This window comes from Stenella coeruleoalba, assembly GCF_951394435.1.
Source record: "Stenella coeruleoalba genome assembly, chromosome: 9".
Classification (NCBI taxonomy): Eukaryota; Metazoa; Chordata; class Mammalia; order Artiodactyla; family Delphinidae; genus Stenella; species Stenella coeruleoalba.
In genome coordinates, this window is record NC_137155.1 from 72,495,309 (window position 1) to 72,509,007 (window position 13,699).

At 40.6% G+C, this 13,699-nt stretch overlaps 2 protein-coding genes across 5 annotated transcripts in view; one reads left to right on the plus strand and one right to left on the minus strand.

Annotated features, from left to right (window-relative positions):
- Positions 1–1,719, minus strand: part of TFEC (transcription factor EC) — a 667,358-nt gene extending 665,639 nt beyond the window's left edge. For all 4 annotated transcript variants that reach the window (XM_079931385.1, XM_079931390.1, XM_079931383.1 and 1 more), the window contains exon 1: positions 1,340–1,719. The gene's annotated coding sequence lies outside the window, so the exon portion shown is untranslated. The remainder of the gene's footprint in view (positions 1–1,339) is intronic.
- A 326-nt stretch (positions 1,720–2,045) lies between these two features.
- Positions 2,046–13,699, plus strand: part of MET (MET proto-oncogene, receptor tyrosine kinase) — a 128,537-nt gene continuing 116,883 nt past the window's right edge. The window contains exon 1 of the mRNA XM_079931189.1: positions 2,046–2,287. The gene's annotated coding sequence lies outside the window, so the exon portion shown is untranslated. The remainder of the gene's footprint in view (positions 2,288–13,699) is intronic.

Sequence of the window (13,699 nt, forward strand, 5' to 3'; positions counted from 1 at the left end):
AAAACTGAATTGAAATTTGTCAGTAACTAGAAAGTAGGAAACTTCAGGGCTGAAAATACAGAATAGGTTATGTGGATTTATAAGCTATTTTATTTTCCAGTTTGCATTGGCTTTGCTGGGTCTACCACTTTAATTGTAATTTTTTTCTTTTATATTTTTATCTTAGCACACAAACTCAGAAAACCTGTTACAGCAACTACATAATGCAATCTAAAAATCCAGTTAACATATTGCTATGGAAACCAGGAAACAGAAAAAATAGAAACAACACTCTAATTCATTTGGACAGCTATGGCTAGGTGTGGGTGGGTGGGTGTGTGTGTGTGTGTGTGTCTAAATTCATTAGTTTATTCACCTTTTATTTAAAGTTGGTCCTGAACCCAAATATATAACGGATCTGTCCATAAAATAGGACCAGTGCCCTTCAACCAGTAAATTTGCATTTTAATGTGAAGTAGTCCTTGTTAAATTGTGTCAGGTGATATGAGGAAGTCTTCAGTAGGACTGGGTTGTTTATGCAAACTTGCTAGCCTGTAGCCTCTTGGCACAGTGTGAAGAACACCTGGCTGGGATTTGATAGCTGGGTTCTAATCACTCCTCTTTTACTAACCAGTTGTGTGACCCTCTTAGGAACTCTTAGGCACTCAGTTTCCTCATCTAGAAATGGATCCATGCAGGGCTCTAGTATTATGTAACGAGAACTTTCTTTTTCCACAAAACTGGGGACTTATGAGGTAATCACTTTTGAGGGTTGATAGTGCTCTGTGTAGTTCATGGCAGATAAGAAGCTCTCAGGAAAACGGTAACTATCCTAACTATACTTTCTGTTTTTCATTCTGTGGTCATTCCCGAATCCACATAGTAAATGTTGTTTCGCCCCTTGACTCTCACTAACAGCCGCCATTATCTGACCAGCCCTTGAGAGAGTAGGAAAGGAGAGCTGCTAAGTCCTCACAGGAGAAGCTGTTCCTCTGAGCTTGTTACCTGCGTTTTATTTCCTCTTGAAGGTTAATGCCAATTTTTATATTCAGACACGTGAGATATTAAAAGCTACCCTAACGCACATCAATCCACCAAACCCCCAACCTTTTTTAATATCATAAGATTTCAACATTCAAGAATTAAACTTTTGCGCAGTTGGGCTTCCTCACTGCTGTTTGTTATTTAATCAGCCTGTTTCCTGCTATGAACGGGGGAGGGGGGGGAGAAAGTTAAAACAGCAAGTTTCCTCAGGGTTAAACTCCTGTGTTGTTTCTCCTTCCAGAAATCTCAGTTATTACAGTCGGGGATAATCGCTGCATAATTAAATCATTGGGACAATTCGTCCATCCACTCCTACCTCCATCCCTGACAATGAATTCCTTGTTTGTGTGGCGGCCAAATCTCCGCGTCCCCGCGTCAGCGCCCGGCTGCTAGCCGAGACGAGACGCGGGAGAGGGTCCTCACAGCAGAGCCTCGCGCTTTTCGCGCCGGCAGCGCGCCGGGGGGAGGAGGGGCGCCGTGTGCGCGCCTAGTACTCTCGGTGCGCCAGGGCCGCTGGCTGCACGGGCACCAGGAGGGGGAGACTCGGTCCCGCTTATCTCCCGCTGTGCTAAGTTCAAACTGCCCGAGCTGGTGGGGAGGAGAGTGCGCGCGGCCAGGGCGAGAAAACTTCTACTCCACCTAGAAAGTTTCACCTTGTGGGCGGGGGAGGGGCGGAGGAAACGAGACCCCCGCGGGGCCCGGCGCGGCGCGCGGGCGGCAGGAAGGGCGGGGGCCGATTTCCCCCTCAGGGTGTTGTTGCCAGTCCCCACCTCAGCGGTCCTTGGACCCGTGGACGAGGTGGACGGACAGCGCACGAGACAGACGGACACGTGCAGGGGCGGGCGGACGAGAGCACGAGTCGGGTCTCCTGGCCGTTCCTCCCGGCTGGACGCGCCCGGGCCGCCGCGGGCCGCGCGCGCCGATGCCCGGCTGAGTCACGGCCCGGGCAGCGCGCGGGTGGGAAGGGGCGGAGGGAACGCGGGTGGGAAGGGGCGGAGGGAGCACGGCCGGCGGGAGGACGGGGCGTTCGGCTGGGCCCGGCCACAGGTGACCCGGAGGCTCTCGCCGCCCCCGGCGCCCACAGCGCTTTGTGACCAGATGCGAAGCCCAGCGGAGGGCGCGAGCCAGATGCGGGGCGACAGCTGACTTGCTGAGAAGAGGCAGGGAGGCGCGGAGCGCGCGGGTGGTCCTTACGCGGTTGATCCCTACGCGGTTGATCCCTGCCCGGTTGACGTCTCCTCCGCCGGCTCCTGGGCGCCGCAAGGTAAAAACTACAGCCCCTTTCGTATCCTGCACCCCGTCTTTCGCCCCTGCCCTTCTGCTCTTTGTTCCCCTAAGAGACCTGACTGCTGTTCCAGAGGGCAAGACCCGGGAGGTGGGCGAGAGTTTAGGGGCTTCAGAAACTAAAGAGCTGTGGCCCCAGGGGCGAGGTCGAAACTAGAATGGGGCTTTTCGTTTTAGGGGGTTGCTTCTGACAGCCACCTGTGTGACTCAGGAGAGGGGCGCAGGGGTGGGCGATGGTGTATGACTGTTATGGCCCAGCAAGTTTCAAGGCTGTGATCTGACTCAAAAGTGATCCGGTCACCCTGACGGAGGGTGATGTGGCCAGCAAGCTTCGAGCCAGCAGTTTCCTTGTTCCCATCCTTGCTTTATATCTGTATTACGTGGGGCCCCTTCCAAGGGGCAGGTGTTTCTGTGAGGGTCTGAATTCTTAATTTCTGGCAAATACACAGGGCTTGTTGTGACCTATCGTTTTCAATCTTACCTTATCTCTCTGCTGGGGCTCTGTGGAGGACATCTGTCTTATTAGGTGAAATAGATTAGAACCAGAGGTCGGGCAATCTGGCTACGACTGTTACTGACCCAATAATTAAAGCACGAACGAAAGAATTTTCACAGACTATCTACAATGCAGAATTTACTCCAAAGTACTGTTTCTCATTTCATACCTTTTATGTTTTAAAAGAGCCATTTACTAATTTGGCAGTTGGAGAGAGTTCCTGTGGCTCATGCATGAATAGTTCTGCCCAGTGTGTTTTACCTTATCACAGTTTTATGTGTAAAGGAGTCCTGGGGCAGAATGAAATATTGTCAACTCTCTTAGGCAAAATAATCAGGATACTTTAATTGACAAGTTAAGACGGTCGGTGAATATGAGAGGATTGTAAAAACTGACGTTGGAGAGAATATAGACTATCTGGACCCTCTCCTGAATTTTAAGAACACTGTTCACATTTTGTAGAGTTGGGTGGAGGTTTATTTTGTCATTTCCATCAGGCAGACACATGCACATTGCCATGCAAATGGATTCAGAAAAACATTTTCCTTTACAGCTAAACTATTATAGCTGACTAATGAATTTTTTCTGCATGAAGATGATCTGAAAATGATGTACATCACGTTTCTCTGTGCCTCTAGGACATAAATTGTGCTTTTATGTAAACTGTAAGTGGTGCTTGGATTATTTACAGGTACATAGTTTTTCTTTCTGGCTCCAAGCTTATTGGGCTTTGTTTTAACATGTAAACTTCCATAATGGAACAGAAAGTGAGGTGCTTTGGTTCCAATTGTAGACTGCAAGTCTGTGGTGTATTCAGTGTTCATTCTTTTTGAGTTGCTGAATAATACAAGTAAAATTTACGTCACTCATAAGAAATTTTTGTAGTACCAAAAATGTGGCTGATTGCCTATAAAATTTACTGGTGTTTTAAAAATTCTGTTCAGGTTTCAAACTTAACAGTGCATAAACCTATAGTTATTAACCTAAATATATTTTGATTTTAACATAATGGAATTTATGGCATTTAGAAGATGATCTGCTGACTACTGGTTTTTCAAAGATTGCTTTACTCTTAATACATCACAGTAGAGGTTTACATTAGATGTACTTTCCATGACTTCAGAATTAGTGGTTGAGGTTTATCTGAATGATAAAGATGTATAAGATTAACCATAGCCAGTTAGTATGAAAGTTTGTAACTAATATTTTCATGCCTTTTAAACCTATGATAAAAGAAAAATGACACTTTTCTAAGCAGCAGAAAAACCCTTATCTTATAAATCCCTTTTAAGACTATGACCCACTATAATCTTGAAATTCTTTAAAATTTGTTCCAAGGAGAATTAGACTAAGAAATACATTTCAAAAATCAATTTCCTTAGCTGTTGGTTAAAAAAGAAAATAAATAGTCCAAAATAGCATTAGTCTGATTTTCCTTTTGCACGTCTATATGATAGCCTCAAATAAACTTTTTCTCAAATGTGGTCATCTCAAAACAAAGTGAATAATTCAAAAGGGCTAACATTCTCTCAGGACACACAACATTCTCTAAGTGGCTGCACTAGTGCCTATAGTGACACACCCATGTTGAGTAACAGTTCCCTACAAATTCAGAGCACCTCCCATCTCTCTGCCCCCTTCCCCCTCATCTCTTCCCCTTGGTTTGGTCAGAGCTGCTTCCAAGCTTTCTGTGCCCCCATTTCTTCCCTCTAATTTCATGTTTTCTTCACTGTCATTAGTCTCACCAGAATCATCTACGCTTTCCTTTCCCATCATCCCCAATATTTTTCTTGAGCTGCTATGTTTGTTCATGGGATACTGAATTTCCTAATTGTGCTACCTTAAGGGGAGAAAATATGCAGAAACTCAAGTGCCAGGGAGTTTACCTCACTCTGGTGTATGTTGAAACTGGTGTCTTTGACTCTGAGCCCTCAGGGCAGAGTTTCTTCATGGGCTTTGCTCAGTGCAAAACAAATAGTCACCTCTTAGTAATAAATGATAGATATACTAACTAATGTCAATTCAGGATCACTTTGATTCCCTGTTCTTAACAGAGTTGCTGCCAGGCCCACATTTGCTTCAGCAAAAATAGCTAAGAACTGTAGGTTAAACATCATATGTGTCTGGTACTAGAGGAACATTTTTAGAAAGGAAGAAGCGAAATATCTGCCTTTGAAGAATTAGATATTCAGATAAATAAATCTCGTGCAAAATGGAATCAAGGTCCGTAATTGTTACAAAAGAGTGACAGCCTTGGACACCATCCCACTTGCTATTAAATAATAGAAATTTTTTTTAAATCAAAAGATTGGAACTTAACTCTTAAAATTTTGAAGCTGCTTCTGAGTATATCATCTTTCTGATACTGCAACAACCTTACAGAATAGGCAAGGCTGGTTTCACTATCTTAACCTCCCCATGTTATAGACAGGGAACCTGTGCATGAGCCTAGCCCCCATGCTGTCTCAACAGCACCACAGCCTCTGCCCAGCCATCAAGGAAGTTTAACTCTTTGAAGCATTTTGCACTGAGGCGTACATTGGGATCCTTAGGTTAGTGATAAATGATGACTGTAACATTTCTAGTCTCCGGAGTTTTTCTCACCTTCTGTTTCTCCAGTTCTTTTTTTCTCCCTTTCTCTTTTTGTAGTAAAGCATACCAAGAAAAAGCTCCATTCATATGTGTGGGGCATTCTCCTATTATCAGATTAAGAGCTGTGAGTAATTTTGTAATCTACCCTTCTATCAGAAAGCGCATTCTCAGATATCTCTTCAGCTGTGTTTAACAGTTTAGTATATTCCCCTTGGGATTTGTTTCAATAAAAACATCCAGTAAAATCTGACTACTTTGCTTTTCAAGGGACAAAATGAAGAATGTGTTTTTATAAGCTGTAAAATATAATTGAGAGAAAAATCACTCGTGTGGCATTTGTAACAGGAGGTGTGAGTACAGTGAAATTAAAAAAAAAAATGAACTGGCTAATTGCATACCCAAGTATACATGTTTCTCCTGTGATTGTATAAATTTGTGCAAGTATACAGGTTACTCCTGTTGTTTTAAATTTCTATGATAAATTATGTAGCTATAGGGCAAATAGAAATTATATAAAAGTTTATTAGCCATATAGATTATATAATGGTCCATAGGATTTGAAATGTATTTATTCTAATATAACAAAGGATTATTAGGAAATCTGGCCCAAGCAATTATGAAAAATGGTCAGAGAATCACAGGTTCTAGTGAAAGCCAGGTTCCTGTACTCTAAGAATGTGACTAAGGATTTAGGCATTCAGGGTAATTTGTTATGCACCTACTAGGCGTGATTCTAGACTCTGGCAATGCAGCAGAGAATAAAACAGACAAAAGTCTCTGGCCTTATGATGCTCTGTTCTATAATGAGGAAGGCAAACAGTAAATAAAAGCACGTAAATAAGATGTATGTGAAGTAATGAGAGCTATCAGGAAGCATAAAGTGGAAAGAGGAGTACGGACTGTCAAGGCTAAGAGGGAATAATGGGCTGGTGACTGAAAAATTCAGTAGTGGGGTCAGAGAAGGCCTTAATTCAAAGGTGGCCTTTGAGCTAGAACCTGAAGGAGATGAAAGAATAAGGCAGAGCTTCTCCTTCGCATTCCTTGGGAGTGTCATTCTCATATTTTATCTCTGGAATTGTGCAATGCACAGCCTGCACAACTGTACGTGGAGTCCCTGGTCTTTTATGGGAAGTACCTGGACAGTGCCTGCCATACTTCATTACAGTCTCTAAGGTGAAGATGAAGGCGAGGCCCACATCCCTTGGTTTGAGGGCAATGAAAGAAAAGAACCATGGAATTTTCTTGCATTTACCTGGTCCCATCCCCACACCCCATCCTTGATCAGGGAAATTGCTCCATTCATACAATTTTCCTTCTTATTTTCTACACAATGACCCTGACCCAGTGGAATTTGTTGAGACTAATACCCGTGGCTTTGTCACAGATCGCTTTCATAGTATAAATCTGGAGACGGCAAAGGAGACAATTGCTGATGGTTTACAGCTTCTGTCTGCTGTGTACTTCTTTGCCTTCTCTCTCTCTCCTTCCTTTTCCCTTTCCAGTGTTAAACCACTGTGTTGGATTTTCTTCTTCTTTTCTTTCTTCCCCCTATGCCTTGTCTATATCCTGTATGAAGATTTGCAAACAGGTAACCTAAATGAGTAAAACTAACCAAAAACTGGGACCAAAAACCTGCTCAGAAAAAGTCCTGCCTAAGGGGGAGCAGCCACTGCTTGGCATCATCAGAGTTGCCGTGAGGCTCAGTGAGTGGCACGGGCCCATGTGGTGGTGTCTTTCAGCTTTTCAGAAGCTAGAAATCTCTCAATTTTAACATGTTGACTCAGCATCTTTAAAATTGTTTGAGCTAGAGAGACAAAATATTTGCAGGCCAGATTTACAGTCTTGGCCACAACTATACCTGCCAAGTGGTCCCCTGTTTCACCCGCAGGTGCTGTTTAATTCAGCATCAGGCACAGCCCAAAAGCCCCAGGACTGCTTCTGAAAAGTATTTTATCTTGTAGAGTTCTCAGCCTTTTTTCCTCACTGGAAAATTCATCATCTATCGGCACATACTTATTTTCCTAAACCCATCAACCCACATACGTTCTATCAAACTCTGTATATTTCTAAACTATAAGAGTAATGTAGTCATTTCATTCTTAAACTGCAGCAATAATTTCCTGAAATCTAAATTCATCATAACTTTATATGTAGATTTCCTGTTTCATTTCCAGGTTCTCATTCAGAATAAACTCTCCGTTTAGAATGCTGGTGCTTTCTCTGTTTTGTTTTGATTTCTAAGAGCTGCCTGGACTTCACCAGTTGTTATTCCTCCACCACTGAAATTCAAAACGTGCACTGTGTTGGTTTTGAGTACCCTTTAAAAGCCATTAGATCAGTGTTGCAGTCTATTTTTCCAAAGGAATAAAAGCTCACAGGTTGTGCACTAACTTGTTTCCTTTAATCCTAAAAACTCGGTGAAATACCCAGGCTAGCGGCCTTCCGGAAAGCCATTGTGTTAGAACGGAAGATCATGTACTGTATTTCTTCCTACTATTTTAAATGCAAATATAATAATATGTCATGAAACAGTGCACATATTAAGATCAGTGGCCTTTTCCTGTTTTCAAATTATCTCTTGTTCTCTGATAGCTGGAAATCTGAACCTAGCACCTAGAATCTCAGGTCCAATTTTAAAGTTGTATGTTAAAAAAAAACATAATTGACTTGGAGGAATTAAAATGTACTCCAGTTGTTTGATAAGACCATGGGTTGTTTCTGGTTTTTAATATTTTATTGAAAATATCAAGAAGAGCATTCAGAGCTAGAGACCTTTGAAGTAATGTAGTCTTCACAAATGAGAGAGGTGGAGTAAATTTGTTGAGCAGAAGGCAGGTTGTCTCCTTTGAGGCCTAATCATGTGGGAAAGTAAAACCCAGCCAAGTTTTAGGTCCATAAGACAGCTCAAACTATCTTTAAAAATAAATTTTGGCTTTTTGGGGACTAATGTGTGTTTAGACCAACATTTTACCTCTTAAAATTTAAACCTAGGGGTCTTTTAAAGGAAATTTAATCCATGTGTTTTTGATTCACTAAATCCTAAATCATTACCCATAAACTGTATGTCTCTCTAAGCTCTTTGATGTCTAAGAAATCTTTGAAACCATGTAAGGCCCCTTTTGTTCCAGAAAAATAGGAAGTTGGTTTTTGTTAAGGGTTAGTAAACAGCATCTTCAAAAATCTGAGTTAGGTCTAAAATCCTGCAACCATAACAAAATGGATGTTTGAATGAGTACTAATGCATTTTTCTGATGCAATGTGAAAAATGTAAGTACTTTTAAGGACCTTGCTCACTATTGGTATTCCATTGTAATCCTTATTAACCCCAAGGAAATTATTTTGGAACAACTCCTCTTTCTATTATAATATAAAGTCCAAATGTTTATCATTTTATCCTGGCACACAGTAGGTACTCAGTAAATATTTTGTTAAATGTTAAATGAATGACTTCTTCTTCTGCCCAGAACCTTCCAGCTAATGTCAATCTTTTTATTCAGTATCAGTATCCATCTGTCATGTCTTGGAATGAGATCTATTCTGAGTCAGTGACCTGGTTCAACAAATTTTAAAAATAAGCCATCTAACTAAATATATGACATTTATTGAAATTCATTCTGTACCATGACACAACAGCCTTGCAAACAGTGCTGAAAATAGGAAGGAATTTCTAGACTAATTTGATTAAATATTCAGTTGTTACCATATGCTTTCTAAAAATTGATTTTTTTTTCCCTTTTACTGTTCCTGCCATCCTTCCTCCCACCTTGACATGCTTACTGATTGAAAGCTTTGCACAGAAAAGGGCAGGTCATTTGTATCTATAAGCAAGAGCAGCAAGTTCAAACAGGCTTGGAAAACATAATGATATAATCATAAGTTGCCATAATATAGGAGGGGAGAGAGGGGTACTCAACAATAATAGTGGTGTTGGGTTTTGCTCCAGATTACATAGATGACACATCTTTGAACTCTATTGTGTGGGGGGAAAAAAAACACCTTCTTACTGTAGTTAGATTTCCTGTTTGTGAGTGTGTATTTTGTGGTAACTAGACTTCCCATATAGACTTGAAATAAATATGTAGCTTTAAGTGCAATTGAAATCCACATGATTAGAGTACTGAAGGCTATGGAGACAGCAACTCCTCTCTAAAAGAAAGTAGTATTTAGAAGGCATAGAAGGCATGGTCATTGACATTTTCCTTGATATCATGTTGTGAATTTCTAACAACTCATCACATTTTGTCCCCAGAAAACCTTTCCTGATCAAAAGTGTGTTGTTTCTTTATGACACTGAGGTGCCAGAATTTTTCAATTTTTTATATGTTGGTGGGAACAAAAAGGAAAAGTGTGCTATTATGGTCTTGAAATGGAGGTTTTCTTAGGTGAATCTGAAAGTTTGCTGCTGAATACATATATTATTATTAAAACTTGTTTTGAAATTTAATTGTAGATAGCACTGTATAAGGAGTAACTTATTTATGTAGTTTTCACATGCTTAATTTCAATTTCAGTGGTTGACCAAACCATCAGTAATAATTATATATCCATGTGTTTGTACACATTTACATTTAGAGAATTTTTTAAACTCTAATTAAAAGGTCTCACAACTTGATAAATGAGCAGTCAAATGCCTCTGTACATTTGGAAAATGTACAGAGTATTCCAATGTATTTGTACATTTGGCAAAATGTAATTCAATTTAAGACATTTTTCTGATAACTCTCATGCTACAAATATAGGAAGTAGATAATGAAGGAGAAGACCTGCAGGTTTTGCCAGGGTAATGGGTCAGCAAGGTTAAAGGAATGGAGAGGTGGGTGGATACGCTTAAGGGTCATGGATTTGGGTGCATTGCAAGTCATGAAGAGAGTGTCCCATTAGGAATCAGGCTGCCACCTTCCAAATAGGAAAAAGGCTGGTCAAAACTGAGTGGGGAATCAAGGGAAAGCTCACAGGAAAATGGTAGGCACATGATAAGCAAAGTCGAAGCCTCCTCCAACTCTGTCACAGGTGGTTTGATTCTGGGAGAAACTAGGCTATCATCTACCCATTTCTAAATCAGCCCTCTTAGTCTATCCTACCCTTAGCTACCAGTAAGAATAGCAGGAATATGTAGCAGAAAAAGAGGGACTTCTATTCTGAGTGTCAGAGGCGTGTCCTATGCACTCTTTTAGCTACTCAAAAACACTGTAAATGAAATTCCGTGTTCTCAGAAGGAATCACAGTATTAAAAGAAAAACCCAGGGCTTCCCTGGTGGCGCAGTGGTTGAGAGTCCGCCTGTCGATGCAGGGGACGTGGGTTCGTGCCTCTGTCCGGGAGGATCCCACATGCCGCGGAGCGGCTGGGCCCGTGGGCCGTGGCCGCTGGGCTTGCGCGTCCGGAGCCTGGGCTCCGCAACGGGAGAGGCCACGGCAGTGAGAGGCCCGCGTACCGCAAAAAAAGAAAAACCCAGGTTACAAATGTTTTATACCATTTTCATGACTAAAATTTTCTAGCATATCAGGGCATTATAATCCATTTGCTACTGTTGGGATCAAAAGTTATGGCCCTTAAAACTATATCAATAATTATTTTCCATTTGGATATCATCTGCAGTGTATGTATATTAGCTTTTCTTGGGGATATTATCTTGAGACCATTTCTTTGGGTCTTGATTGTACAGAGTTCATGCTTTAGTGTGCGTAAGAATTGTACTTCTCATGTTCTAAACTTATACAGTAGTCTAAAGAGTTAAGGAAAGCTTATATCAGGGCCTGCCTTCACTTCCTGTCTTTTTGCTACTCTGAGAGTCTTAGGTGAGCAGCTGTCATCTGATTCTGGCCTCACATTCAGGCAGAATCCCTCCAGCTCCTGCTGAAGGGCACACTGTCCAAACTGAGCTCGTGGCCTGACCACTCTCTAGTTAAGATAAAGACAGCAGACAAATAGAATCATTCAGGGCCTGTGTGAAACTTTGGACCTAAAATATTACCCTAGCTGTTTTTTTTTTAACTGAGAGTATAAGTGTACAGTAAAATATTTTAAGTTCTATTGAATTATATAAAGAAGCAATCAAAGCAAAGGTTGTTGACAGAAGAAAGCTTTCTCCTAACAGAAATGAATATGCATTTTGGACTTCTTAAAATTCACTTTCTGTCATGTCAAAATTAAGATACTTCTAAATTTTATTTCAGTCTCACTAACACACATTTGGATTGTTCATTGAAATTTGTACATCAAGGTCCAATGACTTTAAACATTCTTATAGTCTTCAAATAGCTTACCAAAAAGTTGTTCTTTAAATCACCAGAAAAGTGCAGATAGATCCCCAGTTTCATTAATGACAATGAAAGGCGACAGCTCTTGAATCTGTGTCATAACTTGATTAATTGCTTTCCAAATGTTATTAAAGATTCTAAATGAATAACAAGACTTGTATTTAGGATCAAGGCTCCCTCACAATTCCTAAATGGGTTTTCATTTTCAGACTTAGATAATTATTATATCTGATTCATTTCTTTAACATCTTTAGACTGTTGGTCTTATTGAAAAGAGAACAGAGTATCTGTTTCAATATGTTTTTCTTTTCCCTGAAGTTATTCCTTACAGATTTCAATAATAATGGTTTTTAAATAAAAATAATCAAATGCTGGCGTTTCCTCTTAATAAACGTTCATAGATCTGATGAATTAATAAACATTACAAAGGATTCACTACAGAGGTTATGATTATGGGACCATTTAATCCCCAAATCTGCCATGCTGACTGTTTAGATACTCAATGAAAATGAGCATTGTGCATTAGGATAAGTATTATCTCAAGAGAACTTTATTCTTGTTTTGGTCATTGCCCATTTTGGCCAATTCATAGCACCTGCTTCTCTTACCAGCAAATCTGTTTACTTGTCTCTAGTCTCATTTTTACCCTTTCCCACCACAATGATTACAAACTTCCACTATTCCCTCAAGCTCTTGAATCTCATTGGCTCCCCTTCTTCTCAGTGTAGTATCTTCCCTCATAGTTTAGAGAGCAAACAGAAGCCTGAATAGTTTCTGTGTCACCCGTTATTACTTCCTTGCTTCTCTGTCAAATGATGAAATGGTCTTTTCAGCCTATGGTTTTGATCCCATTCTTCCCCACATCTTCCAACACCTTGCTCCATCTATCCCACCTTCCCTGCCAATCCCTCTCATCTTTAAAATCTCCATCGCCTTTTTTCATTCAGCCCTTACTCAACCTGCTGCTTCTAGAAAGAAACACACACCCTGAGAAGATCCTTAATATACAGTTACCTTAAGTATTCACTCCTATTTCTGCCTTATCCTTTAAATAAAGAATTCTTGAAGATCACTATCTCATTTTTTCTACTATCATTCATTCTTTAACTTATTCAACTCAAGCAGTCTTTTCCCCACTCCCAAGAAAATATCCTCACTCTAATCACTGGAAACCTCATTGCCAAATCTGACAGACACTTCTGTTATCCCACTTGACCCCTCTATGAGATTTGACACTATACATCTTGCTTTTCCTTTCTTAAAATTTCTCAAGCTTCTGAAATACCACTCAAACCTTTCCTTCAGCCTTTAGATATAAAGTTTAGATTCTGGTCTTTAGGGTTCCATCTGAATCCCTCCTTTCTCTTACTGAACATGCCCATGGGTGATCTCATTTACCTCCATGACTTCAAATACACTAATGGACCAATGGTTCACCAATTGCTATCTCTAACCCCCTCTTCTCTCTAAACCACTGTGCCCATGTTGTTAGTCACCTTAAAGACACTGCCACTTGAATGACCAACAGACACTCAGTTATTAACTGAACTATTATTTTTGCCCAAAACTCTTCTCTGCCTGCTTTCCTTACTTTTGTTTATTACACCCAAGGTAGACATTTTTTAGCCATCTTTGATTTCTCAGTCTCCTCAATGGTCAGTATTGATGTTGCATCATTGTCACATAAATTTCTAATCTAGTCCTTTCTTTCTGTTATATCCATACTGCCAGAGTTTTTATTCAGGATCATTCTTTCATGTATTAATTCATTCCATTATCTATTCTTCAACAAATTCTTACCAAGTGCCATGTAATGGCAGTATGCCAGGGGCTAAAGATGGAGCTTATAGTCTAGTGGGAAGTATGAATAAGCAAATTACAACACAACATTATAAAGTCTAGATAAGGCAGAGGCAGGTTTGATGTATGAGCACATACATAAACCCTTCCTAGAGGGCAAGAGAAGCATTGGAGAAGGCTTCCTAGAAGAAATGTTCCCTAAGATGAGACTTGAAGAGAGAGTAAGAGTTAACCAGGTGAAGGTGA